Below are 23,034 nucleotides of genomic sequence, written 5' to 3' on the forward strand. Positions count from 1 at the left end.
AGATTCAAGTGATAAGGAATGCCAACAATCTCCCCAAAGCTGATCAGAAATATGTCTCTCCCTATGATTAACACCTTCTCCCAAAAGATCTAAATTTTTTTCACATGAATACCTTCTCCCCCTTTGAAATCAATGACAAAGGATGGAAACCAAACTAATAATACTAAACCAAATAGTTGACTACTCCCCTTGAGTAGTAGCACCATATTCATCAATCTGAATCAGATAAGTATGTTTGATAAGCTTGCTAGATTGATACATCCCTACATCTCTAAGTTTCTTTCGAATGGTTGGTGACCCCCAAATGATTTCTGAGATATTCAAAAGTGTCTTTAGGGAATGGTTTTGTTATAATATCTGCAATCTGCTCCTTAGTAGGCACACAAACCAATCTGACTTCCTTTGCTTCATACTTTTCCTTCAAAAAATTGTACCTTATAGAAATGTGTTTTGATTTTAAAAGAAATACCAGATACTTTGACATATCAATAGCAATAGTATTATCATAGTGAATAACAATAGATTCATCATAACTTACCCTTATATCCCTTAACATTTTCTTCGTCAATAAAATATGAGTATAGTTGGCAGTAGCTGCAACATATTATTCTTCAGCAGTAGACAATGAAGTGCATGATTATTTCTTACTAAGCCATCTGACCAACTTCTTCCCAAGAAAGAATGCACCACCACTAGTTCTCTTCCGGTCATCCAAATCTCCTGCCCAATCAGAATCTAGATATGCACATAATATGAAGTCATCATCCTTTGGATACCATGACCGAAAGCCTATTGTACCTGCCAAATATCTGAATATCCTCTTGAGAGAAATATCATGAGTTTCTCTAGCATCTAACTAAAATATAGAAGCAATACAAACAATATTAATTATATCAAGCCTAGATTGAGTTAGGTACAACAAACCACCAATCACTGATTTATATCTGCTCGAATTCACTTTAGGTGATTCATCATCCTTAGACAATTTCTAATCGGTTATCATAGGAGTACCGAGAGGTTTAGAATTATCAAGTCCAAATTTTTGAAGTAACTCCTTCAAATAATTAGTTTGACAAATAAAAGTACCTTTATCAATCTAAGTAATCTGAAACCCCAAGAAAAATTTCATCTCACCAATCATAGACATTTTGAACTCATTTTTCATATCATCAACAAATTTCATGCATAGACATTCTTCTCCTCTAAAAATGATATCATCCACAAAGAATTCAATAATTAGAATTTCATCATGTTTGATTTTGTAATATGAGTTACTATCATCATTACCTTTACTAAAACCAAGTTCGGAAAGATACTTATCCAATCTAGCATACCAAGCTCTAGGGGCTTGTTTTAGTACATAAAAAGCTTTCTTCAATATGCAAACCATGTCCTTGTCATTTGACAAATAGAATCCATCAGGTTTCTCAATGCGAAATTACTCTTCAAGATATTTATTTAGAAATGCACGTTTGACATCCATCTGATATACTTTGTAGTTCTTGTGTGAAACATAAGCAAAAAAAAGTCTTACTTATTCAATTCTATCAACCAGGGCATAAGTCTCTCCATACTCAATTCCTTCTTCCTAAGAATAATATTTGCAAACTAATATAGCCTTATTCCTTACAAATTGATCTTCCTCATTCAATTTATTCCTGAAAAACCCATTTAGTTCCAAAAATGTTCTTGTCTTTAGGTCTAGGTGCTAGTTCCCATGTCTTATTCTTTTCAATCTGATCTAATTCTTCTTCCATTGCTTTTATCCAATTTTCATCCTTACTAGCTTCAATAAAAGATTCTAGTTTAGTTTAAGAAATTAAACATACCTCTTCAATATCTACCCTTCTCCTAGTTATCACACCTTTCCTTTTGTCTCCAATGATTTAATCTTCAGAATGATTTAGTTTGACATACCTGGGAGTCTTTGAATTTTCTTGATTTGTTGACTGATTATGTTGCTCATTTGTCACTATTGAATTTTTTGATGTTACCAGCGTCACTTGTTCACTATTTTGAACTGATTCTTTCATTATTGGTTCAGGTCTAATAAATTCATCTTCTAATCCATAATCATATGGTTTGATCTGATTACTACCATGCTCATCCACCTTGACATTTATGCTATCCATTATCTTATTCAATATTTTGTTGTAACATCTATATGCTTTTCTCTTAGTAGAATAACCCAGAAAATATTTCTTGATCACTTCAAGGATCAAACTTTCCTAATGCATAATCTCTTGTAATGTAACATTTTCTTCTAAAATTGTGAAATATCTGATAGTGGGACTATGACCAAACCATAATTCATGAGTCTTACTAGTATCACCTTTGATGTGTGCTCTATTGAAAGTGTATACAAAAATATTGAAAACCTCTCTCTAATAGATATTAGGTAATTTACCTTTAGTCATCATCGTCCTTGCTACATCCAATATTGTCTTTTTCTTCCTTTCCACCAATCGGTTCTGTTGTGGGGTTTTAGGTGCAAAAAGTTGTCTCCTAATACCATTCTTCTCACAAAAGTTATTGAACTCATCGGATGTAAATTCATGACCATGATCTAATCTTAAGAATTTTATCTTCAGTCCTATCTTAGTCTCAACCATATCTTTAAAAATTTTAAATTTCTCAAGAGCTTCATATTTTTCTTTAAAAAATGCTACCCATGTCATTCTAGAATAGTCATCAATAAGTAACATGAAATATCTATTATCTTGAAAAAATTTAGTCCTTTCTAGTCCACACAAGTCAGTATGAATAAGATCAATAATTTCATTAGATTTATCATGTATACTTCTAAAGTAATTTCTAACTTGCTTACCCATTTGACATTCTTTGCATATCGTATTATGAGGTTTAACAATTTTGGGAAAAACTCTAATAGCTGGTATTGAATTTATCTTCACTATGCAATCAAAATTTACATGATACATCCTCTTATGCCATAACCAACTTTCATCAATTTGATAAATCAAGAGAGCCTTCTCACTAGAGTTCAAATGAAAGATATTACCTTTAGTCTGAGTTCTAGAAGCAATCTCCAATCTAGATCTATTGATGATCTTAAATTTTACATCCTTGAATTGCAAATGAAATCCTCTGTGAACCATCTGACCTACACTTAAAAGATTATGCTATAAGCCTTAAACATGATAGACATTATTCGTATTAGTCTTACCATCCAATGATATTGTTCCTTTGCCTTTGATTCTACATGCCTTGTTGTCTCCAAATCTGACTAATCCACCATCAAAATCTTTCAGTGTTAAAAATTTTCTCTTGTCACCAGTCATGTGATGCAAGCATCCAATGTCTATGACCCATTCCTCCTTCTCTTTAATTTTAGCAGCCAAAGTCTTTTCTTTAGTATAATTTGTTTCAATAATAGATTCTAGAGTATCATCCTTGATATAAATAAAGACCCAATCTTTGCCGAAGGAAGCTCCATTATCAGATCCACTCACAAGTTCATCATCATCATCATCATCATCATGAGAAATACCAAAATCATCAGCATCACCAACATAATAGTATGATTTATTCTTATTCCTTCTGAATCTAGGTCTTCTCTGATATTCAGGATTAGGCCTATAGTTCCTCACAAATCTTTTATGATTCCTTGCAGCCCTTTCAGGGAATCTAGAAGAAAAATGACCAATCTTATTGCATGAAAAATATTTAAAAGGGATTTTTCCTTCACACTTACTTCCAGTTGGTCTTTTAGGGATTCTTCTATCACTCAAGGCTTCCAGCTCTTCAAGCTCTCTTTCTTCTTTCTCAACTTCTTTAAGCTTTAAACGTAATCTCAGTTTTAGTAGCACTTTGATCTCCAAGTTCTTCAAGTTCAAAATCATTCAATTTCCCAAGTAGCATATCTTTGGTCACAGGGGTACTTGACATTGTCCAGAGTTCATTGATAGCAGTAGCTTTCATCTTGTAAACTGGAGTTAGAACTCTTAGAACTTTTGACACTATCTCATCTTCACTGACTGATCCACCACAACATTTGATACCCATTACAGTCTCATTGACTCTATCCATGAAAAAACTTATCTTCTCATCCTCTTCCATCTTCAAATTTCATACCTTACCCAAAGGCCTTCAAGTTTAGCAATCTTTACTACCTAATCACCTTCATAAAGAGTTTCAAGTTTCAGCCAGATCTTCTTAGAATTGTCCAATTCTATGATATTCAATAGCTTTTCATTAGATAGGGTGCTCAACAATGCTTCTTTGGCTCTCACATCATTTTCAACTCTCTTTTGTTCATTAGTAGGTGCCAATGTTCCATAATTAGGATCATGAGGTATATACCCTTTCTCCACTATCTCCCAAAATTATGTTCCAAGACATTTGAGATGAATCTTTATTCGCTCCTTCCATATTTTGTAAGTTGCACCATCAAATATGGGACTCCCCTTCTGGTAGGTATTGAATGTAGAACTTGATGCTAATGCCATCGGATTTGCTTAGGTGGTTAACCTTCTATAGAGAGGACCTTTTTTTGATACCAATTGTTAGAATACTTCTCATACTAGAAGTAAACTAAGGGGGGGGGGGTGAATCAGTTTAATCATAATTATAGAAATTAAATTCAATTTAAACCTTATACCAGAGCACCATACAATGAAATATATTGTTGGCTTGATGATTATTGCAATGAATTCATCATATGTTTTCATTCATGAAACACATACACACACATATATTCATATTGTCTACCGGTATAACTTCAAATTTGTTTATACTGCAACCAGTATACTACAGATTTATATCTAATAGGTACTTGGTGACAACCAGTATATATGTACATGCATGGAGATAACCAATGGTTGTACATAACTCGACACTAATAGGGAGATCTGACAGAGATTATCATAGTAGCATAAAGGGTAAGCGGTTTATATGTTTAACTCCAACCGGTATTGATTGTTCCAACTGGTATTCATTGATTTTGTGATGAGTTATCACAAGTCATGATGATTTATCCTTACCGAAAAGTTTTGGCAGTATTTTTGTGATGAGTTATTATCACTTGACTAGATACACTACACCTAGGTAATTGTGTTATGATTTCTAGAGGCTAACATGAAATCTAAATGTCTATATATTAACATCGCAATGGATTATTTTATATGAGAGAAAGTGATATGGTATGTGTAAAGGGAGAAGTGTTATGTCATAGAGTATGTTGATAAAGAAGTGTTAAGTGCGCAGAATAGGATCTATAGTAGCAAGTTGTGCTACTACTAGATCACATCACCTATTGTTTTCTAATCACTACAATAGTCAAATCCCCTACCGGGTAAGCTCTAACAAGCTTCATTGCTCAAATCATCTAACAAGGTGATCCACGGAGGTTATTCCTTACAGGGTACTACCTTTTACAGGGTATAGATTTTAACTAAGCTTTGGGATCTTTAATAGGATTCTCTCCTAGCAGAGCACTTTTTTAGAGCCTAACTAGTCAGTTATCTATTACTATAGATAGTTAGCTTATGAGTACCATCTCACCATGGTTTTTACCTATTTGGGTTTTCCACGTATAAACACTTGTGTTATGGTCGATGTTGTTATATCATTTTTGATTGCATGCATATTGTTTAACAAACTTGTTAAGTGTATCTACCAGTCTGTATTTAAAGTAGTATTATTTTTAGTGTCACTGATTCACCCCCCACTCTCAGTGCTTTACAAGTCCATCAAATATAACATGAAAACACAACACACATAGTACCAATATTTTGATGTGGAAAACCCATAAAGAGAAAAACCACAGTGAGAAACCTTACCCACAATCAGATGAATACTTTGCAGTAGTATTGTAAATAGTTAAAATGGGGTATGCACTTGTAGAAAGGCCAACAACCTATAGCACATTGATCATCACAAAGGGAAGTTTCATTGACTTACATAAACATCAGACTACTATTCAAAAATAAATGAACAGTGAATGTAGCATCTACTAATGTCGGATACAGTTCCAGTTAAGCACCGATGTCTTCTCTATAATACAACACCTTTACCAAAATTATATGACTCTATTCACACACAATCCTTACTCCAGTAATGCAGACTTAACCAGACATAACCATTCTTACATGAATTGCATGAATAAGTCACCTATAAATACAAATGATCAACCTTATTGACAAGGTCCGCTAAACCCTAAACCCATATTAAACCCATAATTACAAAAATAACATCACGTAATATCAACAAACCAATATTATGATTTACATTACATACCATGGACCTAAATCAATTAACCAAACAATTATATCCACTGGTAGTTCCGCTAAGACAAAAATCCAACATCCTTCTCCAAGCCAATAGAAACCCTTAGTAAAATAACAAAAAGTCCAACCAGATCCAAATAGGATCACCATAACAACATTCCATCCAATGCAAGGTCACTAAATGATTGGGGCATGAATAAGAAACAACTTTAGTATGATAGAAGTTGATTCCATAACATGAACCTAAAATCCACTAACCAAATCACCGAATACTACATATCGATAAAGCTAACCGGGAACACTAGGCAAGATGGTAAAGCCAAAAGCTAGCTGGTAGAGGCAAACTATAGCCGGTACTGGTAGATACCAAAAGTGATAACCAAATCATGAACCACTTGAATATAGCAAGAATATAACCATCAAAATAAGCATCCAAAATTGATTCCAGTGATTTGATCATATCAGATCAAAACCATAACCGAAACAAGGCTAATCAACAAGACTAACCAAGATAGTCTAACCGGAATACAATATTGACGTCAATGACAACACTTAACCAAATCTAGTATATTGCCAACATAAATATTGACATTCTTCAAAAGATCAACATGTTCAATCTAAAAGGTAGGTCAAATCAAAGAAAAAGTTGATCCAAAAACAAAAAGCAATATCCAAAAGAATACAAAAAACCCTGTAAGAAAAAAGAAAAATCAAAATCAATGTGGATGCCCATAAAAGCATTACAATCCAAAGAACAAAAAAATTGGCATCTAGACTTATTGTTCGAAAATATTCCTTCAACCATCTACCTAAACCTCTCCCACTGTCCAAATATGTCCTTCCATCATTTCCTCTATCTATTTTGGGTCCTTATGTCCCAAAATTCAATTTTCCTACATGACTTCATCATCTCTCAAGTTGTGTACCAATGCTCATCTTGAAGACATTTCCACCTGTCATTCCACAAATCTTCAAACATCCTATCTATTATCCAACACCTCTTTTCCATTATTCCATCCCTTTCATTCAATCCTTTGCATAAATCTATCATCTGTGAAATAGGCGTTTGTGTCATTTTGTCACATGCTCACCCATGCTCAACTCTTATGTCCAATCCATTTCCTAGATATCTATTCATGAAACACTTCAAAATCCAACGTTATTTATCTTTAACATTTTATTTTGGTTGAGATGCACACTCAATCATGATAAGAACCACTTATCATATCTTGGTACTGACATCTTTTGATTACTATATCTCATACACTTAATCAATTGCTCTAAATCATTGTGATCTCTTAGTTGAAGACACAGCTAGTGAAAAATCTAAAATCTTGCTTCAATGCCACTGTAATTATCAAACACACATAAGTTTCATCACTTAAAAGCCAATGAAAGAAAAATAAAGGGAAAAACAAAATATTAAAAGATCAAAAGCATGAACAAGAAAAGAAATATGAAGAAAAAAAAATGCAATGAAATGTAATATAAAAATGCTTGGCTATGGGAACATGCAAATATCTTCATTGGGGCTATGGACGTCTAGCTAGCAATGGAGCAATATATGTGAGATTACATTGATAGCCTTTTTGGGGCTATGGATGCTTGCTATCAGCGAGGCTCTATCCAGGATGCTTTGAAGTTAGGGTAACTCACGTAGCTAGTCACAGTGTATTTTAGAGATTAGAATGACCATATAATATGGAATGAACCCACTTGCACACACATGGGTAATTAAAGACTAAGTAACTTGATCCATTTTGGGATTATTCTTCCCTTTTGAGTCTACTTCTTTGCTAGATATGTTTGGTTGAATTTTCCAGAGGTTCTAAGTGTGGGTTGGGTCTCTATCTTTGAAATGTTTAGAAACACTTTTTCAGGTGATGGTAAATACAGTGACAATTTATTGCCCTTTTGCAAATGGAGACCTCTATGCTTGGGGGTAAATTCCATCCACTCTATTCTTCCTACCATATCTCCCATTATCCTTGCTCCAATATCCATTACCTTATCTAAATTTATCACTATCTATGATCTTGCTTCTCCTATCCATATCCTATCTTCATTCATATCTCCTTTTCCAATAGGAAAACTCTCAAAGTCAACAATCAAACTAATCATGTGTCTTGATAAATAAATCCATCAATTGAAATCTATCAAACATTAAAATATTTTATATAGGGAAGGTTACACTCGAAACTAGACAAATCGGTCTTACACAGGGTACTCACTTTTTCAAACCAAACATCATTATCAACCTTCACATTGAGAAATAAAAAATAAAGACATAGATCAGTATCCATCTAACTAATCTACCATCTCTTCTATCTATTGTTATCTATCATAAATCTATTATCCTATCTAAATTCATTACTTCCATAATCTACTGATATCTATTATCTTGCTTCTCCTATCCATATCCCCTTTCCCAATAGGAAAAATCTCAAAGTATACAATCAAACTAATCACGTGTCTTGATAAATCAATCCATCAATCGAAATATATCAAACATCAACATGTCTTATATAGGGAAGGGTACACTTGAAACCAAATGGATCAGTCTTACACAAGGTACTCACTCTTTGAAAGTTGACATCATTATCAACCATCACATTAAGTAATTAAAAAAAGACACAAATCAATATCCATCTAGCTAATCTAACATCTCTTCTATCTATTAGTATCTATCACAAATCCATTATCCTCTATCATGAATCCATTATCCATCTAGAAGAAAGGCCTTGTATATACCTTGGGCATCATAGTGACATCTCACCATAGCTTGTTGATCGGTGTACATATCCAAAATCAAATATTGTGTTAAAACTAGAGGCAAAAACCTGATCTTAGTAGGGGCAATATGTTTTAGGCTTCATCACATAGACAACTAGCAATAGGCAAAAACATATTGAAACAATAATCGAAACATATCTCAATGACAAATACAAAGCCAATCATCAAACCCCATTTCAGGATCTACATGAAATAAAACACAATGGATGATCTACTCTGGATCATGATTTGATTACTTTAGTATAAGGTTTGACTCTTTGTATCTTAATTTTTGAGTTATTAGGTCTCCTAAAACCAGACGTTTTGACCATCTTTGTCTTATACAGGATGTGTCCTTCCTGAAACTAGACTTGATCTCAATCTAATCAATCTTATCAATTCAATTCATCTGATCAATCGGTCAATCTGCAATCTATCCACTCATCTATCTTTCATGTAACATTCTTCTTCTTTTGCAAGATCATTGATACCTTTAATGCATGAACAATCTCTCAAGGGGGTATCATCATCACATCGATTTCATATCAAGTATCAGTATTCATATCTAGGATATCATATAAAAAATGTTGGCAACAACATCAAAATCTAAAATCTTGAGTGACATATCGAGCGATTTTTCTTTGAACTAATGTGTGCATGCACATCAATTTAAAGAGGGGCAAAATGTAGATGCCTAAAACTTGCACACTTAATTAAATAAATTTTATTTATTTAATTATCATTTATCCATCCATTAATTAAACTAATGTTTATTTAATATATCCATTTTCTTCTAGACCAACCATTAATCAAATTCAAATATTTGATTAATTCCTCTTTCTATCCTTTATTTAAATAAATTCTATTTATTTAATTAAACCTCCCTTTCACCATTTTAATTAAATTTACACCTAACTAAATTAATCCTTGCATATTGTATGCCTAAAATGTGGTATCAACCTACAAGAGGGAAAAACACTTCAAACACACCAATGAAGCATTGCATTAGATGTTAGAAATAAAAACACATGAATAATTAAAAACTCTAAAATAACCTCATTTTTCTCTATCTCTAAAGATCTCTAAGATTCAAGGTGGTCCTCACTTGGAAGAGAACTTGATCCTCAAGATGACAACCTAGAGAAGGAGTTATACGAAAATGCTACTAAAATTGAAATGGATGCAACTAGGATTCGAGTGAGTGTTAAAAGATGATGGATGAGAACTAGGATGCAAAATGAAAGAGTAAATACTCAAGATGATGAAGATATTAACAAGATTGATTCCAAAGTGAAGATTAAAAGATACTAGATGAGTTAATTAAGATATGAAAAGATATGCAATTAAGCTAGATGATATCCTAAAACATACTAAAATGAAGCTAAAATGCTATGAGATGAATTCTTGATGCTTGAAGATGACAAAGAGAGCTCCTTAACCTATAATGTGACTATAATTTTGATGCACAATTTTTTTTTTTTGATTTGAAGAAGGAATGGGCTCTATTTATAGGCAAAATAGAGAAATGGATTGTTGAAATTGAGAAATCTCAAGAAGGGTTAGGATTCAAAGTTATCGATCCATGTGAGGGATTCAATCCAATCTCTAGTTGACAAATGTCACCTTGAGAGGGCTTGATAGGAGATGTAAGAGGCATTAAATGCCTAAGGAGACATGGTGCTTACCTTAGGAGTTAAGGTTATGGTTGAGTTAGTAGATAAACATTGGATAAAGCCTTTACACAAAGGGTCGACTCTTGTGCAAGTGTTAATAGGATAAATAGGGTCAAAGCCATGAGTGATTGATGATACCCTTGGGTTAGATGAGGGTCAAGTTAGAGAGAAAGTCTCTAACCATGAGGGGGAGTTGAATTAACTTTTAATTGTTAATAAGACTTTGGGGGACAAATTTGTCAGAGTCCTTCCAAATTTGGGGAACTCAACAAGTTAACTTGTTGAAGCAATAAAGCATTCAATGCATTTAGAAGACTTTCTTCCAAACTTGAGAAGTGACCTCCTCAAATTTAGGGAAAGGACATCATTAGGAGATTAGACATGATTAGGATATGATTAGAAAGCTTCTAGAAGGATAATTAGGAGGGAAGTGAAAGATGTAGGATTTTACACATGGGACGATTTTTAGGATTTGATTAAAATTAAATTGATTTATTTCAATTATTGGTTGCAACTTGCATTTGATAGATTTAAATAAATATTTTTTTTTGGGTAGGTAATAGGCTGAAGCCGCAATATTTTGAATGATTATTATTATTATTAATTTTTTTTATTATTATTATTATTTTTAATTTTTTTTAGATTGACCCTAGATCTTCCCAATTTTTATTGAAGGCCGAGAGTCACAACTTATAATTCATTTTATATGTCCCTATTAGGAATTGAACTTGGGTCTCCACAGTGAGAACCCAGTGTTTTAACCAGTTAAGCTCAACTCCTTAGACTAGATTTAAATAAATATTAATTTATTTAAATGTGAATTTTGAATATTACAAGTGGGGATATTTATAAATAAATTTTGATTTATTTAAATGCAAAGGGGTTTTTTAATTAAATGTAGATTTAATTAAAATGGGAAAGGGGATAAATGTAGGTTTTTAATTAAATGCGAATTTAATTAAAATGGCTAGAGGGGGGATATTAATTAAAAGTGAATTTAATTGAATGGTTTAGATAGAAGAAAGGAAATATTAATCAAATCTTTAATTTGATTAATGGTCAAAATAGAAGAAAAGAGGATATTAATTAAATCTTAGTTTAATTAATTGAAAGAATTAGAGATAATTAAATGAATAAATTTCACTTAATTTATTGTGCAACTATTAGGTGTCTAAATTTTTCCCCTCTTTGAGTCAACGTGTGACCACATGTTGATTCAAAGAAAAACGCTCAATTTGTCATCAAATTTTTTCGATATGATGTTGCCTCTTGTCGATATGATACCCTAGATATGAAAAATTGATTTTGATATGAAACGTTGATATGAAACTAAACGGTCAATATGAAATTGATCATGATGTTGATTATATATGAAGCCGATATGGAAATTGGATGTCGATGCCCCCTCGGGCCATAAATTGAGAAAAAATATAGTTTTTCAAGGGAGGAACATGAAGTATGATGATTTTCCGATTTTTGTGATTTATTAATTTTTATTTATTTTTTTAATTTTTAAATTTTTTTTTTATTTTAAAAATGTTTTGACTTTTTTGGATTTTTAAAATTTATTGCTTGATAGATTTTATTAAAAATGATATTTAAAACTGGGGTTAGGACTATGTGGGGATAGCGCACACATACCCCACATGTCCACCAAGGCATCATAGCCACCTACGTCAGCATGGGCTATATAAGCCTCCAAGGGCGCATTTCCACCTCATTTGCACACTTTTCATTTGAGAATTAGAGCTCTAGAGTGAAGAGGATAAAGGCAACCCCTTACAATCTTCATTGATTTGGACAAGTTCGGCAATTTTAGAGGCCTATGGATTACAGTCCACCGATGAGTTCGATTGCTTAACCCTCTTTGTGAATTTTTAACTTAGTTTTTGCTCAATTTTGATAGATTTTTGCAAGATTTTTGAATTTTTCTAGGGCTTGTTGCACTTTTTATTTTTCTATTTCTTTTAGTGCATATGAATCATTTTGTAGCACATTCAAAATTTCTTTTTGCAAATTTGATTTTTGTCATCACACGTATGAATTTTTATTTAGCACATTTGATGTAGATTTTAGTGCATATGATGTATATTTTAGCACATATGTTTAAAATTTTATCATATGTGATAAAAATTTTAGCGCATATGAAATTGCACATATGATGATTGTTTTAGCACATTTGACACAGCACGCCATTTTTTAACTTTTAATTTTTTTTGACATGTGTGTTTTATTTTTAGGCCCATTATGAAGTTTTACACCTTGCCAATGTGTCACTTTGTGTTGTTTGTGTCATTGTGATGTTGTTGGTGATTTTTGTGTCGCGGTCCAGTATGAGTTGATCATCGATATGAGTCAGTTCGATATGGCTGAAATTTTTCGTTTAGATCATGCAAGTCAAAGTCGATATGGGTAATTTGTCAATATGAGTCAATTTTTTATATGGATTTATTTGTTGATATGGGTCTTGAGTTCGATATGGGTCAAAGTCGACATGGGTCATGATTGCAATATGGGTCAATGTCGATATGGGTCATAGTAAATATGGGTCTTGAGTGTTATATGAGTCGTGACTACCTTATGATTCCTAATTTTGATATGTTTTTGGATTTTGATATGGAACTTGGTTTCTATATGGTGTTTGTTTTTGATATGGTGGTTGATTTAGTTTTCAATATGGGACTAATGTATTGATTCTTGATATGAATCTTGGGTTTTATATGATTTTTGTTGTTGATATGAATCTTGATTGATTGATTGTAGATATTAGTCTAATTGATCTTTGATATGGAACTGGGTCATTTGATATGGATATTGTTATCGATATGGTGCTTGATTTCTATACTAGTAATGATATAGTGTTGATTGATTGATTGATTGATTGGATAGTCTAGGTGTGATGTTGTGACTATCATCACTTGCTAGATACCCTTGTTTGATTGAGTTGTTGATTGTTTGATTAGTTAGGATAGATAAACCAATATAATACCCCTTTGTTGATATAGGTCCATCAAGGTGTTCTTCAACTTCAGGAGAAATACCTGAAGACCTTGGCTATGATAGCTCGCTTGACTACTGATGATTTAGCAGTGATAGAGGCCTATGGATTGATTCACCTATTAGAAATGCCTTCCTATTGAAATAATAGGGCTCTACTCACCTCGCTCCCTGAGAGGTGGTACAACGAGCATAACACCTTCTATTTACTAATGTGTGAGATCACAGTGATGCTCAAGGATGTCTATCAGAATGTTTGGATTCCAATTATAGGAGAGCTAGTCATCTATGATGTGGAGGAGGCTAGTGGTACAGATTCTCTATGAGAGGTGTTTGTTGATCCATAGATTGTAGGTTACTCAGTGGTGTGGCAAGACATAGTAGATAGCTATGCCCCACTCCCTTCAGTAATGGCAAGTTTGAATGGTAGCTTCCTAATTCAAGATAGGAGGTCTCATGGATTGTTGGTTGGATGGGGTAGGGTGTTGTGTTGGATGGTATAGTTGCACACATGATATGCGTGGGGTATCTGTCTTCTCACCCACAATGTGTAAAATATTGTATCAACCTGTAGGAGGGAAAAAAACTTCAAACACACCAATGAATCATTGCATTAGATGTTAGAAATCAAAACACATGTATAGATTAAAAAGTCTAAAACCACATCATTATCCTCTATCTCTAAAGATCTCTAAGATTCAAGGTGGTCCTCACTTTTAAGAGCACTTGATCCTCAAGATGACAACCTAGAGAATGAGTTATATGAAAATGCTATTAGAATCAAAATGGATCCAACTAGGATTCTAGTGAGTGTTAAGAGATGATGGATGAGAACTAGGATGCAAGATGCAAATTAAATTCTCAAGATTATGAAGATATGAACTTGGTTGATCCAAATTGAAGATTAAAAGATACTAGATGAGTTAATTAAGCTATGAAAAGATATTCAATTAAGCTAGATGATATACTAAAACATACTAAAATGAAGCTAAAATTCTATAAGATGAATGGTTGATGCTTGAAGATGACAAAGAGGGCTCCTTAACCTACAATGTGACTACAATTTTGATACAGAAAAGATAACTAGGGTAAAAGCCATGACTTCTTGATGAGACCCTTGGATTAGATGAGGGTTAAGTTAGAGAGAAAGTCTCTAACTATGAGGGGAGGTTGAGTTAACCATTAATGGTTAATAGGAATTTGGGGGATAAATTTATAAGAATCCTTCCAAATTTCGGGAACTCAACAAGTTAACTTGTTGAAGAAATAAAGCCTTTAATGCATTTAGAAGACTTTCTTCCAAACTTAAGAAGTGTCTTCCTCAAATTTAGGGAAAGGACATGATTAGGAGATTAAACATGATTAGGATAGGATTAGAAGGCTTCTAGAAGGATAATTATGACGAAAGTGGGTGATGTAGGATTTTACAAGTTGGAGGATTTTTGGGATTTAATTAAAATAAAATTAATTTATTTCAATTATTGGTTGCAACTTGCATTTGATAAATTTAAATAAATATTGATCTATTTAAATGTGAATTTTAAATTTTACAAGTGGGGGTATTTATAAATAAATTTTGATTTATTTAAATGCAAAGGGGTTTTATAATGAAATCAAGATTTAATTAAATGGGAAAGCGGATAAATGTAGATTTTTAATTAAATGTGAATTTAATTAAATGGCTTATATAGAAGAAATAGAATATTAATCAAATATTTAATTTGATTAATAGTCAAAATAGAAGAATAGGGGAAATTAATTAAATAATTAATTGGAAGAATAAGGGATAATTAAATGGATAAAATTCACTTAATTTATTGTGCAACTTTGAGGTGTCTCACATACAAATAAATCAAATTTATTTATAATCCCCCCCCCACTTCCATTTTCCTACAAATGCAAGTTGCATTGATTTTGGTTGAACTTAAACATTTTTATTTCAATTAAAATCCTATTTCTCGCACTTTCCCTTTCCTACATTTCCCACTTACCTCCTAATCATTCTTCAAGAACCTTCTCATCCCAACTAATTAGCCTTAACTCTTCCACTCATATCACATCCCTAAATTTGGGCAGGTCACTTCTCAAATTTGAAAGAAAGTCTTATAAATGCATTAAAGACTTTATTCCTTCAAAAAGTTAACTTGTTGAGTTCCCCAAATCTGTAAGGACTCTTACAAATTTTTCCCCAAAGTCCTCTTAACCATTAATGGTTAATTAAAAATTTCCTCATAGTTAGAGACTTTCTCTCTAACTTAACCCTCATCTAACTCAGGGGTATCATCAAGAGCTCATGACTTTGACTACATAGTTATCCCATTTAACCCTTGCACAAGAGTTTACCCCTTTGGTAAAAGATTTATCCAATGGATGGACCTAACCTAGCCATAGCCTAACCTCTTAAGGTGACCTTCATGTCTTCTTGATTACTTAATGCATCTTGCATTTCCTCTCAAGCCACCTCTTTTTGACAATTGTCACCATTTCATTAGTGAAAATCGCAATCATAGATTGAGTAACTCTCAATCCTAACCATTGTTAAGATTATTGAATCTTAACCATCCATTTCCCTATCTCCTCTATAAATAGAGATCAATTTCTTCATTCTCCATATCAAAATTTTATGCATCTACATTATAGTCTAATTATATCAAGCATTTTAGCCTCTCCTTATTAGAATAAAATTTTAGCATTTACAAGCATTTCATATCATAGTATATCCATGTTACTATATCTTGTTAGGATAGTTTGTTAATATCTTTATCATATTATTATCTTTATCATATCATAGATTAAACATACCATATAGATCTTAGATTGCATTCATGTATGTAGATCACAATATCACTCATTCTTGGAGTTGTCATTTCTAAAGTCATTTGCTAAATGATTTGAGAGAAAAACATTGGCTTTACGGATCCTATGAGATAGAGAGGGATGAGACAATATATCTTGAGAATTTAAACTAGTTTAAGTTAGTTAATCTTTGTACTCAAAAGTATCATTGGTATGTTGGTTCTTTGATATGAATGTTGTTATTCTGATCACCACAGATTCCACCACACATTTTTGGCACCCATTGTGGGGCACGCCCCCAAATTTAATATCATTTTTATTGCATGTTGAACATAAAGATCAAGTCAAAATATCAGAATAGCATGTCAGAGAGTTTTTTTAGCACATCCATAGCTTATGTTAGCACTTCCATGGCACATTTTAGCACATTGAAACCATCTTTTAGCGAATTTGATATGCTTTTTAGTGCTAAGCCCTCTATGATATTTCAACATGTAGAAGCAATAGATTAGCACATACATGCCTTAGAGTAACGCATTTGTGTTATATTATAGCGTTTAGACATCATTTATTAGTGCATTCATTCCATAGTTTACCACATATAGCTGATGGAAAAAAAATGTAACTAAGTTAGAAATTAGGCTTGCGAAGCCCACAATCAGAATTTGATTTTGGTTAATTGATTTGGTTACAGGTTTTGACAGTTGTCTGCAATAGAAGTTACAATAGTTTTCTTTGATTACTTTTAAAGTTGGTAAAAATAACTCACCTTTCTTGCAAGAGTTTAAAACAAACCTCACATTGCTATCTTAAAAGCTTTCAAATTTTGCAATCATTGATTCATTTGGCGATTTTATTTCGCTTGACCAGGATCTTATTTGTTCAAATTTTTTGCTATCTTCACAAATTGCTATCTTGGGATAAAAAGAACCACGTCTTTTGGAGAAATGTCTCCAAGGTAGCTTTTAGAAAACATTTGTGATATTGTACAAAAGGAAAGTGTGTATTCTGTGTTTCAAAAGTGTTAGGTATATGCTCCCCCCTTAATTAGGTGATGAAAAAGCCAAAAACACCATTTTCAAGCTTTCTTTCAATTCAACAAATAAGATACATCCTTTAGCAAGCTTGTCCTCCTCAGAAGGCCATAAGGTTGGTGAGAGGGGAATGACCTGCGTGGGAAATGATTTTATCACCAAGTATTCCAATCCACTATAATTAAATATGGAGGGTGATAAAAATTCCCTCCAATGGTTTTTATTAGGGATTAGCCTTCCCCCAATATCTTTAAGATATGTAAAGCCTTTGTTATAAAGGTTTGGAAGCCTCCCAAGGGAGTTTATCACTATAGACCAAATGAAAGTCTGATTATGAACTGTAGAACTAGAAGCCTCATCATGTCAGTTTTATCAAATATTTATAATATAATAGTGCAAGGGTGGGGAAGAATCCACCCGCAAGACACTCACCATATGTCTCCCAGGATGATAATTGAATTGAGGACTAAACACCTTTGAGTTAATTTTCAGATAAAGGCAAAAAATTGGCACCCTCTAGGGGTTGACAGGGTTGTTTGAGTTGACGGAGTATCAAGTGTGCCCTATTGATATTTTAAATGACCCTTGAGAATAGAGAGGTTTATCTGATGTGTATTTCTTGTGCATAACTATGAAAACAGTTAAGGATTTGAAAAGATCCTATTGAACATACACTATCTGTTTAGCATAGACAAATTGTCTTCTTCTTGCTACTATGTTTTCAAATAATTTTTCAAAGGATCATCCATCAAACAAACAAAATTCTCACAAACACAAGTCAAAATATAAAAAAAAATCAATCACTAAATAGTTTAGCACTTGTGAACAACACATTAGCGCATCTGAGGTAAACATCAGAACATATAAGGAAAACATTAGTGCACTTGAGGAAAATATTAGTGCATCAGTAAAAAAAAAATTCAACCACCTGGAGCAAATTTAACACTAGTTTAGCGCTTTGGAGGATCACTATAGCGGATTAAACTCAAATTTTAGCACATTAAACTCAAATTTTAGCACATTAAATTTAGATTTTAGTGCATTCATTGTCTCTAACACACTTTTGCAAGTTTCCAAAGGATAGACTTTAGATCTCAACATTTATGTTACTGCTCACAATACAAGCCTACATAGAGAGTGACAAATGCCTAACCCAAAGTACCATGTGTTGGATAGTTTTTGCACCTTGGGAGCCTCTTCAGAGCTTCCCTATCCATTCTTGCCTAAGCAAAGTTGTATGCCCATGTGCTTCCAATGTTATCCTTTGAACATCAAGTCATTTAGATAGAGAGAGAAAGAGAATTAAACTGCAGGTAAGTTCTTTGCATCTCTTCACCTGCCAAGGGGACTATCATGTAATGGCCCACTTGGATAGGAAGCTTTACATAATGAAAATAGAAATTTGTGAGCATGACAAAAGAGTCCAATAGTAAGGTGTGGTGAAATGGCCCACTTGGATATAAAACATAAAAATCCCATACATTACTTGTGGTTGATTGTAGTGTCACAAGAGATAGAAATCTATATATATAAATCTTGCCCATGATAACTATCTTCATTGTCTAGAGATGGGGACTTGAAACCGTGACCAACATAGTCTAACAATGGAAAACAATAATGCTAAGATTAATTTTCTAGTTTTAAGAGATTTATATAAAATAAATTCATGAAAATATAAATAATGAATAAATAGACAGATAAGAGTAAAGAGAAAGTTAATTTAAAAGAACGCTATACAAATTAATTCAAAAATAGAAAAATACATTACATTTTTTTTATAAATTTATGGAACCATCTTATTATAAAAAATGAAAAGAAATTGTTTTATAATTATGAATGGACTTATAAATATTACAAACAACAATTCAAATACAAATTAGGAAAGTAAAATTCTTGAGAACATTCCAGACCAATAATAGGGAGACAAACTAACGAAGTTCATCTTACACTTAGATTTAAATTTGTCACCATAAAAAAAAATCCCCATTTATCAACCTTTAGCTTAATCAAATGTTAGGCATCTTTGATGCAGGAGAATCCCCGGTTCTTGGCAATCTTGCATCAACCAAAAATTATTTCTTTTCTCTTTGTTTTTTGTTTTGCAGTTTCAGCATTTCATTCAACATTTTCTTGCATTAGCTTACCGAAACTTGTGGAGTTGGATTTTGCTTGAGGAATTGATCATCTTCTTTATTCCTAAACTGTAGAGCACTTGGATCATTTTCTAGCAAGTTATCGATTGTGGTTTTTGAGACACTCTTCTAGTATTGGAATCGTTTGGACCTATTTGCATTAGTAAATCTACCCGATCCCTTCTAGAGATTGTGGAGCCTTGTGCATTGATTTTGATGTTCCTTAGTGTTTGTCTAACCTTCCCTTTGATCTACACTTCATCCTTTGGATTTTCTAGAGGAATCTCTTTGGCCAAGGCTGACCTATTGGTTTTACATGTTTGATCTTGTTCTTCGGCATTGGATTCCTTTTGGACCGACTAGATCCCCTTGGATCGTATAAATCATTTTAATTGAGCATTATAATTTTGTTTCCAAGAGATAGAACATAAGGGATACATCTCAAGTTTTTGAGGTCCAGTAGTAACCTATTATGTAATTAAGGATGTATGTAGTAGGTTAGTGAGATTGAACAAGTTGCTAGGTATTTGAATGGGTTGTGGATATCTATACAATATTAGCTTAGTCTAATCAAATTATAGAGTCTTGAAGAAGCTTATTAATATACCTTGAAAGCAGAGGAGAAGCTAAATAAAAGACATCAACTAAAGAAAAGAGATATAGGAGGAAGATATAAAGGAGGAAGGAGATATACCAGAGGAAAAGGACCCTGTGCAGATAAGAACAAAGACAAGGAAGCTAGCAGAGAAGGTAACTCATACCAGAAGGATGACAAATATTTAACTGGAGAAGAGAACCTAATGGATACCAAAATGAGGGTTATGGAAAAGAAGACAAAAGATAGGATAAGAGAGTGTTTAGAGGAACTTTCTCTAAGTGCAGAGGAGAAGGACATCACACTTTTCAGTGTAAAAAGATAGAAAACAACTGAAGAGCTGCATTGGTGGAAGAAGAACATACTGGATTAGCTAATAAACCAAAAGATGGGGAAATATTGGTCATGAGAAGATAATTATTCCATAATAGAGATGATGAAGAGCCCTTGTAGAGGACAAATTTGTTCAAGACTAAATGTAAGGTATTCGGTAAGTATTGTAAAGTTATAATTGATAGTGGTAGTTCAGATAACCTTGTTTCAAAGGAGATGGTGAATAAGTTGAACTTGGAGAGATTGAAGCACCCTAAGCCTTATCAAATAGAATGGATTCTAGATGATCACAATTTACTAGTCAGTGAACAATGTATGGTAAAATTAAAAATTGAATCTTATCATGATGAATTTTTGTGTAATATTATGCCTATGGATATATGCCATATTTTGTTAGGTAGACATTGGCAGTTTGATAGATAAGAAATACATGATGGGAGGAAGAACATATACACTATTATTGCAAATGGAATGAATCAGTCCATATTACCCTTGGAGGAGCCTATTAGAAATTAAGTTTGTACAAGTGCTAGGATTTGTTTGGTAGATGGAAGGAAATACCTAGATGGGATGAGACACAAGAATATGTGTTTTTCTTTAGTTCTTAAGAAGACTAAAAACTTAGAGCGTGAGGAAGAAGAATCAGAGGAGATGAGAGAGTTGTTGACAGAGTATGAGGAAATCATTTTAGGTAATGTACTTGATGGATTACCACATAAGAGAAGTATCAGTCATTGCATGGGCCTCATTCTCAGAGCAATTTTCCTAATAAAGAAGCACAATAGATGACAATAGTAGAGAGTGAGGATTTGAATAGACAAGTGCAGGAATTGTTTAAAAAGGATTGATCAAAGAAAGTTTGAGTCCTTGTGCAGTTCCAATAGTATTAGCACCTAAGATGAATGGAGATGGAGGATGTGTACCAACTCTAGATCAATTAACAATATCACAATCAAGTACATATTTTCTTTTCCTAGGATGGATGGCATAATGGATTGTTTAAGTGTATCTAGATACTACACAAAGATAGACTTGAAGAGTGGATACCATCATATTAAAATTAGAGAAGGAGATGAGTGGAAGACAATATTTAAGACAAATGAAGGACTATATGAATGGTTGGTGATTCCTTTTGGATTGACTAATGCACTAAGTACTTTCTTGAAGGTGATGATTGAGGTATTAAAGAAATTATTGGGTAAGTTTATTATTATGTATTTAGATGACATCTTGATATTCAGTAAGACGAAGGAAGAACACATGTTGCATTTGAGACAAGTTTTACAAAGGTTGAGAGAAGAGAAGTTGTTGATAAACATTAACAAGTGTAATTTCATAAAGGAAGAGTTAGTCTATTTGGGATTTATAATATCTAGAGATGGATTTAAGATGGATCTAGAGAAGGTAAGAGGAATTGTTGAATGGCCTACAATGGAAAGCATTGGGGGGTAAGCTCATTTCATGGATTGGCTAGTTTCTATTAGATGTTTATAAAAAAATTCAGTTCAATTTGTAGCCGTATGATTGAAGCAATGAGAGGAGGTAGGAAGGATTTCAAGTGGACATCTAGAGAAAATAGGAATTTTGAGTTATTGAAATAGAAGGTGATAGAGTAGCCTCTGTTGGCTTTACTGGATTTTAGCAAATTATTTCAAGTAGATTGTGATGTGAGTGGAAATGCAATTGGAGCAATGTTAAGTCAGGAAGGAAGGAAGGAAGGAAGAATTTTATGCCATAATCCAAGCATTGAAGAAGTGGATACAATATTTCTTTCCTAAGGAGTTTGTATTGTGTACTAATCACCAAGATTTATAATATTTGAACAGTTAGAGTAAGATGAATTAGAGACACTTGAGATGGTTAGAGTTCCTGCAAAGTTATACCTTTTTTTTTAAGCATAGAATTAGAAAGTAAAATAAATTTTTTCTAATGCATTAAGTAGGATGAATCTACTGACAAAAATGAGAGTAGAAGTATTGGGTTTTGAGGAACTAAAGAACTTGTATGAGGATGACTTGAATTTTGCTGAACCTTGGAAAGCTTGGAAGGAACCGGTTATGGTGGATAAAATTAAGTGGTTATATTATTCCATTCAAGATAAGATGTTGTTCAGAGGAGTTTAGTTGTGTATACCTAGGAGTTCTATGAAAAAGAATCTGATAAAAGAGAAGCATAGTAGAGGATTAGCCAAACATTTTGGTATTGATAAGATAGTAGCCTTGAATAGTAAGAATTACTTTTGGCCTCAAATTCATAAGGATGTCAGGAAATTTGTTTAGAGTTGTAGAATTTGTCAACTTGCAAAAAGAAGAAGTCAAAATACTAGATTGTATAAACCTTTGACACTTGCAGAGAGACCTTGGGATGACATAAGCATAGATTTCATACTTGGATTGCCTAGGACACAAAGAGGAAATGATTCCATATTTGTGGTGGTGGATAGATTCTCAAAGATTG

The sequence above is a fragment of the Cryptomeria japonica genome, chromosome 11 (genome assembly GCF_030272615.1).
Source record: "Cryptomeria japonica chromosome 11, Sugi_1.0, whole genome shotgun sequence".
In the NCBI taxonomy this organism is placed as follows: Eukaryota; Viridiplantae; Streptophyta; class Pinopsida; order Cupressales; family Cupressaceae; genus Cryptomeria; species Cryptomeria japonica.